Below are 16,336 nucleotides of genomic sequence, written 5' to 3'. Positions count from 1 at the left end.
TTATTTTAATTTGGTTTGAATCTATTTGAAAATCTACGATCCCTTTAGGGCTATATAGAGAAATTTCGAAGCATCATTAAAGGAAAAATTTTAAGTGCGTTTGAATTTTAAATTTTTACGAAATTGCGTAACGATAACTATTTATCCTCAAACGATTTTAAATATTTGTTATTATTCAAAAAGTCTAAGTCGTAGATACTTGAAAATTTCACCAGTTATTTAGATTGACATTTTCTTTACATAATTTAATTTCCAAAATACTTCGCTTTTTCAATGATATTTATAGCATTATAGGCATTTGAAATATTTGTTTTTTATAAATATCGATAATTTTTTTTTTTACAAAATACCGACATTATCAGGCGCGTACACAAAAAAATATTTTGGGGGGGGGTTTTGGTTTTAAATTTTTATTCTTATATAATCTAACCTAAGGTTATAAATAATAAAACTTATTTCCTGAAATTTCGGGGGGGGGGGTTGATCCCCTAAAACCCCCCTTGTGTACGCGCCTGGACATTATAAACAATAACCCAAAACATTTAATATTTGACCATTAACTTATTTTAAAACTTAGATTATAAGCTAATTAAAAACAGACATATTTAAATTTAAAAAAGTACATACAAACAAGATTAATATTGTATAATATATAATATATGTACTTAAATCAATAAGTAAGTTACTTCATATTAAGTATCAAATATTTACGATACAATTTAAACTATTTTTAAAAATAACAAGCTTACTAAAGTTGTTACACAATTTGCCCAAGAGGCATTGTTAACTGCTGTTGTTGCTGTGGTGGTGGCAGTGGTGGTGGTTGTTGTTTGAAAGTTTCAACTTTTCCTTATTATAATGATTATAATGACTATGCTACCTTTAAAATAAAGTAAATTAATAGTTCATTAGTAAGTATTAAAATTAGATTGGTTTTAAATATTGAAAGAAGAAACAAGAATAGTCACATTTTATTTATCGTCATAACAACATAACAATTTTTATATAGGAATAATTTATTTTATTTTTTAAACCAATAAACTGTATGTTGGAAAAATAAAAAAAAATATTAAATTCATACTTCAAATATATTAAGCTTGTCACTGATTAATGCTTAAAGAAAACTAAAAAAATTGTAAACAATTTAAAAAATGCTGAGATGTATTACTTCAATTATTACCAACCATATATAATAAGACCCAAAAATAATTATGTAGGTATCTAAATTCTTACTACCAAAACATTCAGGTGTTTAGTCTTCTACTTTTAAATACAATAATAATATTTTGAATCAGTCAATAAAGTGACAGTGCTTAAATAACATTAGCACCTTATGTCCTACTCAATTTGACAAGTGTTTCCTAACTTTGAAAAAAATATGTTATGGTAAATTTGAAGTGTTTTAAAAAATCCCTTTTTTAAAGTCTAAAATAATATTTTAATTTATTCAAATAGGTATTGCTTTGAAAAACAATTTAAATTAATGTTTAATAATTTAAATAAAGTCATAAAAATAAATAAAATTGTTTACACTTATATAGTACTTTAATATGTGGATAATATATCATATATCTAAATTATAATAAGTCACATATTCTCGAAAATATTATAATCCATAAATTCAATATATAATAATATAAATATATATATATATATTTTATTTATATATTATTATAAATGACATATTACTTATAATTTGAATATCTTCAGGTACTTATTCAATTCAACTTAATATATTGTGCTTTGAATGCAGTATTTAGACCGGGGGTGCTGATTTGAAGCCTGGGGGTGCTAAGCACTCCTTAGCACCCTCTAGTACCCCTCTGTGTGTGCCTATGCGGTATTTGTGACATTAAAGTGTAAGACGTGTCACTTTCTTATATGCTTCCAGAAACAATGAATGGCCAAATAAGAGTCTCTGCCACTAAAGAGAAAGCTAGTTTTTTTGAAGCCTTTGGTAAAGCTGATAGCCACTTTAGTCGACACGACCGTGTCGTCTTTTTTATTTTTTGTCATTTTTATATATTTTACATCAATATTTATATTCATTATAATATACCTATATATATAGTTGATATACAAGTTTTATTTTACGGTGTACTTTAAAAAATTCTCGAATTCATGACATCGAAAGCCTAGAAGATTATGAGGAAAATAAAAACGTGAATTTAATATTTGTATCTGACAGGTGATATTATTTTAATATAAAATTATATTCTTCAGCACTTATAAATGTAGGGAAGAATCCCCCAGATTTTTAGTCTCTCTATTCAAGTTTTAGATACCTTTGGCTTTTTAATTTAATTTATTTCTTTTTATCTTATTTTTACGTTATTACACTTGTATCAAATGTTTTCTTGTCTGTGGGTTTTCCAGACCTATATAAAACTATCATATTCAAAAGTTAAAGTTGGTATAAACGTATACAATTATAATAATTATTAAATGTTTAATACGTTTTTCACTGCAAGTTATAATTAATAATTTAATAACTTTTTGTGACTATCGGATTATTAAACATTAAAGCCCTTTCAAAAATTGGCTAATGGAGTTTTGCCTGAGATCTATTTAGCAGAAAATATTCTATAATGCTATTGTTACCTACATGGCTGTATGATATAATTTATACCACGTGTACTGCCAAAGAGGGGTTACTTTATGAGGGTGTATGGTGATGTACTAATGTTATATTATAAATGTATAAAGTATATAATATATGCACGAATGTACTTAATATGTAACAAAAAAAATAAGTATAAAACCATAAACGTATTAACATGTTAAAATATATTCAAAATAATATTTTTCAAAATTTTAAGGATATATTATGCAATATAATATAAAAATGCCGCGTATTAAAATCATTATGTAAAATAATAAAATATAAAAATATTTTAAAATACCTAAAAATATATATTTTTATTACTTATAAAATATTTCAATAAAATACACAAATAGTTAATTTTTACGTATTACTTGTTTTTTATACACAGAAATATTAATAATAATAAAAAAAAACCTGGAAAATATTATAAAAGGTTTATGTTTATATACGTGATGATAGTTCAAAAACTTAAGTGATTATTAAAAAAAACACATTGAGTTTTTTCAACGTTTTCTGCTGTATAGGTATTATCTTTAATAAAATATATCCATTAAATACCTACTGATAAGAATGTGATTTTTATATTTGAAAGATATTAAGATCACAGATTCCTTACAAACTCAAATGATGATGAGATAGCAGGATAAAACACACTGAAGTAGTTTCATATCTTAAAAAATTATACTTTTATTACATTAGTCTTGAATGCATTTTTTTTTTAATGAAGTATTAAATCAAACATTTTATTTTATAGTTTAGCAGCTAATATTTATTGGTTCATAAAATTTCAAATAAACAAAATTTACATCGTACAGCATGTATATTTTACACTCACTCGTCGCAAGATGGCGTTATGTATTTATAGGTAGATATTTTAGTTGTGTATAAAAGTAAAATAAATGAAATTTTGTAATGTATTAAAAATATTTTTATCGAATTTCATCGATTTGCTACAATAACTATAAATTAAGGTTCGAGTTTTTATGTTTTTTGAAAAAAAAAAATAACAAAATATGTGATAATGCCATTATAGGTATTATACTTTTAGTATAGCTAGTCATTATTGATATAAAATATATATTTACCTACAAATTTTAATTTATAACTGAATACGTAATAAAAATAATAATAACGTAAAAATATTGTATGTACATAATTAGAATATTAGAATATGATTTTATATTAAGTAGATAATGCACAAAATAAAAGTTACAAATTAATGATGTTTAGTATTTAAGATAAATATTTCTATAATAGGTAAACATATTAAAATTAATTATGTTTGATTTAGATTTTCTAGATATTTTTGTATTATAAATTCTTTTTTTTTTTTTAAGGAAGGTTTTCCCTTATGATTTTATAGGCATACATAAACTGCGCTCAAATGACCTTTTTTTTGTAAACTGCGCCAAAAATATTATTTTTGTTAAAAAGGTATAATGTAAACTGCGCCTGAATTTTTATCTATGTTAAAAATTAAAAAGGTGTAATGTAAACTCATTGAACTATATGATAATAGATGATATTATCATATAGTTCAATGTGTAAACTGCGCCCGATTTATTAACTTATTAACTTTTGACTTATTAAAGTTTCTATGATTGAAGTTTAAATAGAAACATATATCAAACTAAATAGTATAAATAAACCTTTTAAATATCAAGATTCTAAAACAAAAAAAGTTATAAAATTTAATTAATAAATAGTGGTCAAACTTCAATAAAATTGATGAATAAATGTATCAAAAATATGTTATTATTTGTAATATTTGTAAATATTTTACTTTTTAAAATTATATATTTTTTTAATTCCTTTATTTTATTTCAATTTTAATTATTCATATTATATCATTTATGGCTGTAACGAATTAAGTATAAAGATAATTTGCAAAAATATAGCTATTGGTTTTTAAAATTTTAACCGGGCACAGTTTACACGTCACCTTTTTACACTTGAAAAAAACTCGGGCGTCGTTGTTTACATATGTGATTTTATATTTACCAGTATTTTGAGCGTAGTTTACAATCGCCGGATTTTATATATCAACTTAAAAGTAAAAGCAGATACCTTTACCTACATTGATTTAAAATATTATAATTTATGGGTACTTACTAATTACCTATAACATATTGATGAAGAAAATAGAAGTAATGAAGAATTCTAATGTTTTAAAATTCTTAGTTAAAATGATTAATTATTGAAAGATGTACTTACATAATAAATAATAATAGTAATATAATATTATACCGTCTACCGCAGAGTTATTACGTCAGTCAATGTTTAACGTGTTATTGAAAGACCTCAAAGACCGTAACATTATATAGCACTCGGACCGACACTTCTATTTTCAAGTATAAATTGTATTCAAATATTTAATAAGTCAATATTATGTTTACAATTGTACACACACTGATACATAATAATTGTGTTTGTTGTATCCCCTAACCCTGTTTAGCTGTGTTTACAACATCGGATTATTAAATTTTATATTAATAGTATTAAATGATTTGTTTGTACACTACCACCAAATACCGCCAAGCAATTAAGTTTTTTATTATACCTATATAGCTGTATCGTCTCGTAATTTTAGTATCGTCAAATACGATTGATTAAAAGTTAAAAGAGCATAATATTTTTTTATAGCGTTCTTTTTCAATCAATGTGAGTGGAAAACGTATAAAGTTAAGTGGTGCTGATTTTCGTAAAAAAGACGAAGAAAAAAATTAACTAATTATTTTAAGACACCTAAAATTCAAACTTTCTACAAAAAATAAAAACTAACACTAAATAGTAGGTAAGTAATACGTTTATAATTAAAACAAAATAATAAAATTGTATAAATTGGTAATCGTATATTTAAACAACAATGAAAAATATAAAGTCTCGATTCTTACATCATATTAATTATATACTAAGCTTTTTAAACTAGTTTAAAAAACCAAATTTATAATTTTTGAAATTACGATTTCAAACATTTTTCCTTTATTGTTTATTTTGTATAAAAGGTGGATCGGCAAATAATGCCGATGCTATGCTAAGTAATAATATATGCAATAATTTTTATTATATCCAATGTCTTACATTTTTTTTAAACTAATATCATAAGAATTTTAATGGTTTTATTTTTAATATATATTTATTTTTTATGATGGGTACAAGGTTAATAAAGGGTGGAATTTTAAAATCTTCCTTCAGGTGGCATATTTGTTAGGTTAATACCCAATCTATAATTGTTGGTGTTATTAAAACAAATTGAAGATAAATCACATTAAATTACTTTTATGATATAATCATTTTTATTAATTCAATGAATCTTCAACACTTTTAATTATTTATAACTTTTCTAAACCATTATACTTATAAGTTATAAGTAATAAAAAGTAATAATTATTAAGTATCCTAATTATATTGGTTCTATAAAAGGATCTAAGTATAATTCATTTTTAAGTTTGACTGCAGTTATATTTGTATAATTGTATATTTGTATATATTATAAGTATACTAATAAATAACTAATAATATATATTAAGTAATAACAATAATACTTATTTAGATAACTTAGATAATTAGGTACAATATAGTTTTATTGTTTTAATCATCAACGTTTGCAAAGGTGGGTGCGTGCAGTGGTCCTTCCTACATATCTATTAATATTTTATGCAAATACTGTTGTATAATTGGAACTTTTTGTGATTATACAAAATTATAGTTTTTAATTACCACATGAGTACATGATACATAATATGATATTATGGATTTCTGTTAACATTATTATTTATAAACTCTAGAAATTTGTTTAAAATTAATTATTTTTTTAGATTTAGCGAAATTTTTATTTTATTCTGTTCTTTTTTTTATCATTTTTACTAATTTTATACAAAGTACAAATAAACATTATTTAAACGTTTAAAATCAATCCTTTTTTGATAGGTCTTTTAAATGTGGATTCCAAACTTTTAGAGGATATTTTACTTAATGACTATCTGTGTCTTGTATAGACACATAATATTAGTATCATTTAAAAATTGTAGGTAATAGCTTTGAATACGTCATAAATTTGATTAGATATTTTAATAAAATATTATGTTTAAATATTCACAGTATAAAATAGGTATACTTTATTCAATTTATTTTAAACGCATTTAATAGTTTATTATTTTTATTGCCTATTAAGTTTGAAAAATATTAAAATCTCACTCGAAATAGTTTTTTTGAATGTGGTTATTTCATTCAAATTAATAAAAATATAACAGATCATTATAATATCATGAACTACGGTAAGCGGAGCGTGACGAGATCACAACACCCGGCTTCTATGTCATGTCTGGCTTTTTTGTTGTTTTAATTTATACAACTTATTATATTATACTGTACGTCTGTACGTCTATACCTACCTAAACTAATCTTTTTTATTTTTATTCTTATGCATTTATTGACTATTGTATCATGGTCGAAGGTATGCATTTATTGACTATTGTATCGTGGTTGAAGGTATACACTTAGGTAACATATCCACAATAAAAGTTTTTTTTTGAAATATATTATTTGAATTCAATTATAGATTCAAATAGGTATACACTTATAGTAGTGGCCACTGTTGTTAAAGATAAGAATCTTCATCGTCTTTGTTTCCACCCTACGCTTACAAAGTTACAACTATATACGATCGTCTACCCTTATTGTCATACACCTCCATGATAGGACTCTGTTCCTCATTTCATATTGACTTAAATCAACTACTTTTATATCATTTATTTTCTGTTTATCTATCTCTTTTCGATCTTTCATTCTCTGTCTTCTCTTCCATCTACATTTATTTCTATAGCCACTTTCACAGCATCAGATTCACCTCTGACAATACGGGCAAACAATCAAGAACTTATTCTCCCTATTCTTCTTTTGTTAAAAATAAACATTTATATTATCACTTTAAAGCCGGTATTTTTGATTATATCAAATACTGTTTAATAATATATAATATTATCTATACATACATAAAAGCGAAAGGACATTCACACACTGGCTTTAGTAACTAAACGCGAAAACTTGAAAATCACTTGACCAATGAAACTAAAATTTGACAGGTAGGTATAAGTAATTTTAGGTAAAATGTCAACTAAGAAAAGATTTTGCAAGATTTCCATTTTAAAAACAGACTTTAGGGACTTATTGGCTCATGAAAAACGATTATTATTTGGTTTATATAGGATAGTAACAATTGGCTATTGAGAGTAAAATATTTATTATAATTGGATAAATTTTAGATACGTATTTTGTATTTTGTTAAAACCATACATTTAACGTTCCGTTCAATACATAGGTCTCGATAAATGTAATTTTCTTTTTAATAATTTCATGTTTTAACAGAGAAAAAAATTACTGAAATACTTTAACCGTTTCGCAGACAAGTGAAAAAGGTTTTGCTTTCATATTGACCATAATATAGCATAGGTACTATTATATTGAATCATAAAAAAGGCACTCGTGTTTTTTTTCACGGGCAACATCGGGTAATTAAATTTATAATAAATACATTTTTTTGCTGTTGTTGATTTATGTGTGTTACCTTGGTAACACAGATGCAAAACACAATTATTAATTGTTATTAAAAATTAGCGTATTTAAGTGAATATATTATGTAAAGTTAATGTGTTAGAAATATCATTTATACATCAAATCAGAATACTAATAATATTGTTTATCCACATGTGTTACTCAAAATGTTAGCATTAGAAAATCAAATTCAACACGGATAAATTTTGTAAAGGCCATGGTGAAGTGATCGAGAACAGCTAATTCTTATTTATATTAGTATAGCCGTACAGGCGCTCGTACACAATATAATATAACATAATATATTATATATATAGGTATATAATTTTAAATTATTGATCATTTATTACAGTACATTCAACTTATTATTAACATTTGATTGTTTTTAATGTTTATTTAATTATTATTTATAATAATGTAAAAATATATATATGTAAAATAATAAATAATGTAAAATACTAAATCTGCTTTTAAAATGGCACTAATTATTATTATTTTATATTACATACTACAGTATTGGAAACTTAAAGATCTATATCAGAATAAAAAAAAAATTACCTATTAATAATTTTTTATATTTATCAAAATGTTAACTGATAACTTTCAACACTTACAAGAGTCATTAGTAATTTAAAAAAAAAGAATAATGTATAGATGAATATATTAATGATAATTATTATTCCATTAAACATTTTTTTCTTTATTTATTTTTATTATTAACACATAACACATTTATTTTGAACTATTCAAGATTTTACCATAGTGTGTATAGTTAAGTATACCTATTGACTATTACAAAAACTAACTGTATATAGTTACAAGTTATCATAAATTTTAGAAATAGGTATTTATTTAAATTATAGAACTTTTAAATAGTTAAGTTACTTAAGTTAGTCTACTGGCCCCTACGTGAATATTGAAATATTTTTTTTTTTTTATCTTGCAAATACTATTATAACATCGATTTTAGCATACGTATATGTATAAAAATAAATAATAATATCAGATATTATTATTTACGTACGTGGCTAAATTTTAATTAAGAAGCTGCTTTTAGTGCTTTTACACTTTTTTAAACACCTTGATTAATCCAATTTTACAAATCATAGACTTTTAAAAAAGTCTTACTGGAAAAATTTTAGCATAAATAAATTAAAGTTTTCGGAATAGTTCAAATAAAAATGTATTAATTTTGAACTAATAGAATAAACATACAAAACGATATACCTACCAATTAATTAATAGCATAATAAGAATTACGATTTTTGTAACAATTTTGCTATGTTATAATATTAGATCATTGTAATATATATATACCTACAAATTGAATTTCAACACGTATAATATGTATGAGATAGCTAGAGGTACTTTGTAATTAGAGTTATCATAACTCACTTATAAACTTATTTGAAATACTTTTGAAGGCGAAATCAAAGAGGTAACGTGAATATTGGTGTAATGTATACCTACGGAAAGCAGTATCAACAAGAAAATGCAACAGTTATAATGTCTTACAAATCAATAAAGTATAATGCTTAAACCATTTTTTTTTTTTTTATAATCCTCTATTAATGCATTCAAGGGTACCTAGGTGGCTAGAAGTGTTTTTACGCTATGTTTACTCAGCTGACTGTTTAAATAAAAAGGTGAACAATTATTATAAAATACCATTAATTTAATTTCCATATCTATTGTATTAACCATTAATTTATCATTTAATACATCGATAAGTTTACCTTTATATATACATAATAATACCAATAATTACTATTTAATATAAATGAATGCGGTATAATATTTTTGTATAAATGTTACTTATATAATTCAAAGTAGGAACTTATACCTATACTAAGATTTTTAATTATTATAGGTATGCGTTAGTCAATATAAGATATTAAATGTTTGTAAACGTCCTGCTTTTGAAGTAGGTATATCACGCTTTACTCATGATTAATTTTGAACTCGATGTTAACATGCGACCTACGCGTGTTAATGTTTCACACTTTCATCTACACGTCTTTTTGATTACGGTCAATTGCAAAATGTAGATCGTTGTTTATTAAATAACCACACAACCATTTAATCAAATCCAATACATTTATATCTGATATGTAAATAAATGGTCAGTATGCCGGTTTCAAGCAAAATATGCATCAATGTTTTGACACAAATACCTACACATAGGTTAGTATATGATGGTGTTCGTCATACATATTATTCCGGAAGCAATATTTATAGGTATCATTGTTAACACGATCATCATTATTGTTGTAATATGTTACCTATATTATTGTATTATTATTTTATTAGATAAGCATGGGAATAACGGAAATTATTTCTTTTATGTTATGTATACCTATAATTATTATAAAGCCTATATACGATGAAACAACTCTGCGGCTGCGGGTATAGCGTATCAGGGTGGTGTTGTTGTAGGTGCCTGTACATAGTACATATTCATACGTATTTCAAAGCGAATCGGGAAGCATATTTGCATTATTGTGCCACTCATTCGCGTTAGAACTGCACAGCGCCGTTTGAGATGGCACTGAATTGATTACTGTATTCGTACGCCGCGGCATTTCGCGGGACCGCGGTCGTTCGCCTTTGAAAGCGCCGAGCGATCATTTTCCTGCGGACCTATATAGCGGAAATAAATAACGCGGGCAATATTTCATACACCATGACGTGTCTGGTATGATTGAACGATCGGACGTGTCCATTAAAAGCCCAAAACTTTCATTCAACCCGCATACAATCATATATAGGTATACAGCATTTGAGCGAGTAACGTCGACACCCTCTACCGCCCGTCCGAAGAGGAGCAGCACCATGTACTTTCGGGGGTGGCGGCGACGGTGATTTAGGTGGGGGTGTTCGTTTCGATGGCGTGACTGGTGAAGGGGGTGGTGGTGGTGTATATGTAGGCGGTGTCAGTGGTGGTGAGTGTATACGGTCCGGCGGCAATCGATATGCCGTGAACCATGGCCGCTGAGCACTATTGCCATTTAGTTCCCATACTTTCTGACTGCAACTTGTGTTTTGTTTTAGAACATACTTAGTTTTAAGCACGGATTTTTTATTTTATAATTTTTTATAATTTTTTTTTTTTTTTTTTGGCCGCTTTTGTTGATTTAATTTTTATTCGTGTATTTTTTTTTCTATCTGTCCACCTACAATTTAATATATACTATACGTATATATATATATAAATTCATATATAATATATATACATTAAACATACACACACACACACACACATATCTGTATGTGTACACGTTAAGTTCCGTATATATATATATAGGTACGTATTGTTTTATTTTATTTATATAATACCATTTAACTTTGCAAGTATACGTTATTCGTATATTTGTATTGTACTATTATTATTTTATTATTGTTATATTGAAACACTTCGTTATTATTTGATTATTATTATTGCACTGTAGACGTGACATACGACTTTTTTTAGAATACTACATAATGATTTTATGTGTATATAATTAGGTACCTGCTCTTGTAGGCTATACATTTATATATATATAACTATGCATATGTTGGTATCATATTGAGATTCAAGAGAATATTTTTTTTACCTTTTTATTTTAGTTTCGAATTCGATAGTTTCTATACAGAATCTGTATCATACCTATAAAACAAAATAGACATGGTTACTGATTATATTATATTATTTATGTTTACATATATACATATTACAGGTTGTCAGTCTATTTAGTCGTATGTAAAAACTGTTCATTTTGTAAGACAAATAGATCGAAACCTAAATTATAATTTAGCTGTTTAATACATCACTGTGTAGTGCTTTCTTATGTTCAAATTGTAAATAACCACTAAAAATTTGAAATCATAGTTTCTAAACCAGTAGTGTAACAACATTAAATTGTATTAACAATTTAAAAATTACATTTTTATTTTTGAACTTATAGTTTCTGACTCTAAAAATTCGCTAATCAAATTGTATGTCTGAATAGAATTCTACTTAGCATATATATACTACTTATATAATACATATTGTATAACTATACCGGCTAATTACTATTAGCATAAGTTAATTACATTAAATGATAATTTTACAATTTTGTATAAATAATAGTAGTATAAAGCTACAACCTATTCAATGTTCTTTGATTTTTCTTTATTAAGATAATAAGATGTAGGTAGTATGCTAGTATGCATAATAATAAAAAAAAAATTTCGCTAACCTAAACGGCTATACTTACCATAGTTCTATATATAGTATAGTTTCTATAATTTTTGATAGATATCTTCTAGTCTTATAATCTTATTATAAATTATTATTATATACAATAGTATTATTCACATATTTGAATTTTTAAATTCAAATGCTTTATATGTAAATGTTTAATTATTCGTTTTTTTCCGATGCAAATACAGTTCATAAACACTATCTTTTATAATATATAGGCACCAATATCGTATATTTTATCTACTCAATTAATTTAGTATTTGTACCTATTTGTATTCACGATATTATGAAATATTTATTTTACAGTTAAACTCCATTATTCCGTTCGTTTATCATATATCAGTAAATAGGTATTAGGTAATAGTCAATAAAAGTACTCATATTAATATAAATTATTGATTTGGTACTTTTATATTAATATATTATATTCTGACCTTTAAAATATATTTTTACTTGATTCCAATCAAACTAATTGATTAAATTGTATGTTTGTATAGTATTGGGTACTATATGTCCATAATATACTTATGTTATGTATTATTACCAAATATATATATATATATACTAAATATTAATATAATATGTACCTTAATAAGTAATAACTGTCCATCTATACTGTGCATACATTATTCAATATTCTATTTAAACATAATATTATATTTCATTACTTTTATTCTACCTATACTTCAAAATGTCTATATGTATATAGTTTAATATTTCGTAAAAATTAATAATACTGCAATAGTGCAATAACCACACGTTCTTTCAACTCTTTCAACTCTTCAAAAGTTATTCGCGCGTTTAAGTATATTTAGGTATTTATATTTTTTATTTTAACACAAAAACCATTATCATATAATAAAAATGTTCATTCGTTAATGGAAGGATTGTTAGTAAAACACAAAAAAAGTCGCTATGCTATATTATAATATACGTGACAAGTGTACCTCATATTTGAGTAGGCCAATGTGATGGATAAATTAAATTTGAATTTAATGATAAATAATTATTGTATACACGAAATAAATTCTGAGAGGACCGACCAATTTTGTCAGTTTTTATTTTCAAAGAGATTTTATTATATAATATTTAAATTGACATTTTAACACATAGATTTATATTTCCTGAATTTCTGAACTGAAAAATATTTCAGTATGTAGAATCATCTACATACATATATGTATACAATATATATTATACACCTATATATTATATATCTTTAGTCTTTACATTATACATCATTATCGGTTTAATTGGGTTGTGATAGCCGATTACTCGTTAACGACTTAAAATACAATACGCTTGTTTAATATTAATACTTTTTGGTAATTGTTGATATGACTAATAAAAAAAATCATTATTCGCGGATTATCCGTGGAAAATTCGCTTATCCGTAGACGCCCTCTTGACTGCCACTCTATTCCGCGGATTATCGAGAGTACACTGTGTTCTATAATTTAACTACCTACCTATATAATATTGTTTGATTGAATATTTGAATTGAACTTTTACATTTTTTTAGAAGTCAATAACTACAACATATGTTACTGTGTACCTAAGCATTAACCACCACGTGATATTATAATTTATTAGTTATCAAATCAATGAATTATGAACTTTTGTCTTGCAGGCTTTCGTTTTAACTTAATATTTTAAACTAGTAAGCTAACATATTAAGTTAACTAATTTACGTACATGTACCTAAAATCATCCATTCTTTCAGTGGCGGACGCAGGGGGGTTTTGGGGTTCAAACCCCCTCCGAAATAAATGGATGATTAATTTTAAACGTAGTTATTCTCACGTATGAACCTTCAAAAAATTCTAATTTTTTTAACCCCCCCCCCCCCAAAAAAAAAAAAAAAATTTTCCTGCGTCCGCCCCTGCATTCTTTATATCCAAAATTACATTTAATTATTTATTATTACGATTATTATTTTAGGTAGTTATTTTATATTTAAAGATATAAAATATTAAAAGAAAATTACAATTTATTTAAATTGTCCTCATTAAATTCACTATAGTCTATAGAAGAGATATTTTCATATTATTTATTTATACTAATCACTAATTAATAATTGATACGAATACATCAATTTTGATTTAGGTATTCTAAATTTATATTTTATTTTTAGTACTTTTTTTGGTGAACCTACCTATTATACGTACCAATTTATTGTTGAGAGTTTGGGACCACGCCTATACCATTTCCTTTTATAAATTACCTAACCATAACTAATAAGAATAGTTTTGAAACAATGAGTCAATGAAATGTTTATTTGTATAATACATGTATACTTGTTCAATACCTATTTATTACTATTAGTATAACATATAGTTGAAACCCTTTCGTAAAACATTACTTAACGTACCTACTGAACTAAGTAATCTTAAATAAATTTTCGTATTACATATTTACATTAGGTAGGCAACTTTTTTTAAAGTTTTAAAGATATAAATCATTTTTGATGTTTGGTCATAGAAGTTAAATAAGCAAAATAAACTAATGTAGCAGAAAAAAAAATAGGATTTAAAATATGAAAGTTATATAAAAATACTGGTACTGTAATTTTTAATATTAAGTAAATGTTAAATGTTTACCTTAAAGTAGATTTAAAAAATTGAAATCGAAGACTCTTGGTTTTAATTAAAAGCAGTTTTTTAAATCCCTATAATATAATATATCCTAATATAGTAATGTAGTAATATTCTATTAAATGTTTATAATATATAAATTATGTAATATATTTAAAATCTTTTTAAGTTCGTAATGTGTACCTTATGTATGAATATTTTAAATAGTTTTGATATGCTGCTATATTGCTGAAATTGGTACCTACACATTTAATTGAAATGTTAAATTTTTTATGCATGAAATAATTACTAGTAGGTATAACTCGTATAAATACTAAGTGTGTAAGTAGGTAACTATTTAGGATATAGGATTTGTATTGTGACATTTACTCCTGTCACATACAATGAGTTATCGCTATTCTATAATTAATATTAGTACCCGTCTACAAATTAGTTATATTTTTAATAAATATTGTAATCTGACATAATGGCGTATATATTACAAGACTAGTATAATTAATGAATTCGATGTTTAGGTATACTTACCTATTATACTTACCTACGTACATGTTTTATTAAATTATAAATCCTACTTTAATTAATATTTAGTAGGTAGGTGCCAGATGGTACTTATTAATTTTTATTATTTTAAAATAAATTAAGCTAGATTTATGTTTATAAATTTGGATAATAAAGAAAGACATAATTACACAATTAAATAGTAAAATAATTCTCTGATAATTTTGAAACAAATCTTTATTCTTTATAAATTTAAATTAATTTGTTGATATACCTACCTACGCATATATACATATATTTATTACAATTAATTTTGATATTTAAATTAAATTTATAAATGTGATATAGTTTAATATTTACACACAAAATACAAACTTCACAAAATAGTTGGGTAGGTACATAAATAAATGTTTGTTTTTGACTAGACGTATTAAAACAGTTCCAACTGAAAGATCGTGCATCAGTAATAATAAAGAAGTACAATACTCGTATTCGATGTAGGCAGCATTTAAAATTATATTGGAGAAGCAAGTGGTAAGAAAATGTGAGGAGTCAAATTGTAAGCTTCTAATTTACTTAAATTCTATACCCGAGTTTGAGAGGTTTTATAGGTACCTTATTATATATAAGTAGATACATTAAAAATAAAATAAATCAATACGATCCAAGCGAAATTCAACAGTTAAAACCGAACTGAGGTCCTTATTTATCTTCGATATGTATTTGTTGTTTTGTATATAGATATTCTTAATTCTATTTAATATTACACAATTTTTAAAAATTTAATATATATGTTTATAATCTGTTATATAATTTCAAACTATACAAAATACAATAAAATAAATTAATTTCCATAAT

At 24.7% G+C, this 16,336-nt stretch overlaps 1 protein-coding gene across 1 annotated transcript in view; it reads left to right on the top strand.

The window, feature by feature from the left end:
- The first annotated feature begins 11,182 nt into the window (after positions 1-11,182).
- LOC114124104 (ELAV-like protein 3) overlaps positions 11,183-16,336 on the top strand; it is a 39,362-nt gene continuing 34,208 nt past the window's right edge. The window contains exon 1 of the mRNA XM_050207764.1: positions 11,183-11,462. The gene's annotated coding sequence lies outside the window, so the exon portion shown is untranslated. The remainder of the gene's footprint in view (positions 11,463-16,336) is intronic.

The sequence above is a fragment of the Aphis gossypii genome, chromosome X (genome assembly GCF_020184175.1).
Source record: "Aphis gossypii isolate Hap1 chromosome X, ASM2018417v2, whole genome shotgun sequence".
Lineage (NCBI taxonomy): Eukaryota > Metazoa > Arthropoda > Insecta > Hemiptera > Aphididae > Aphis > Aphis gossypii.
This window is presented reverse-complemented; position numbering and strand designations above follow the sequence as displayed.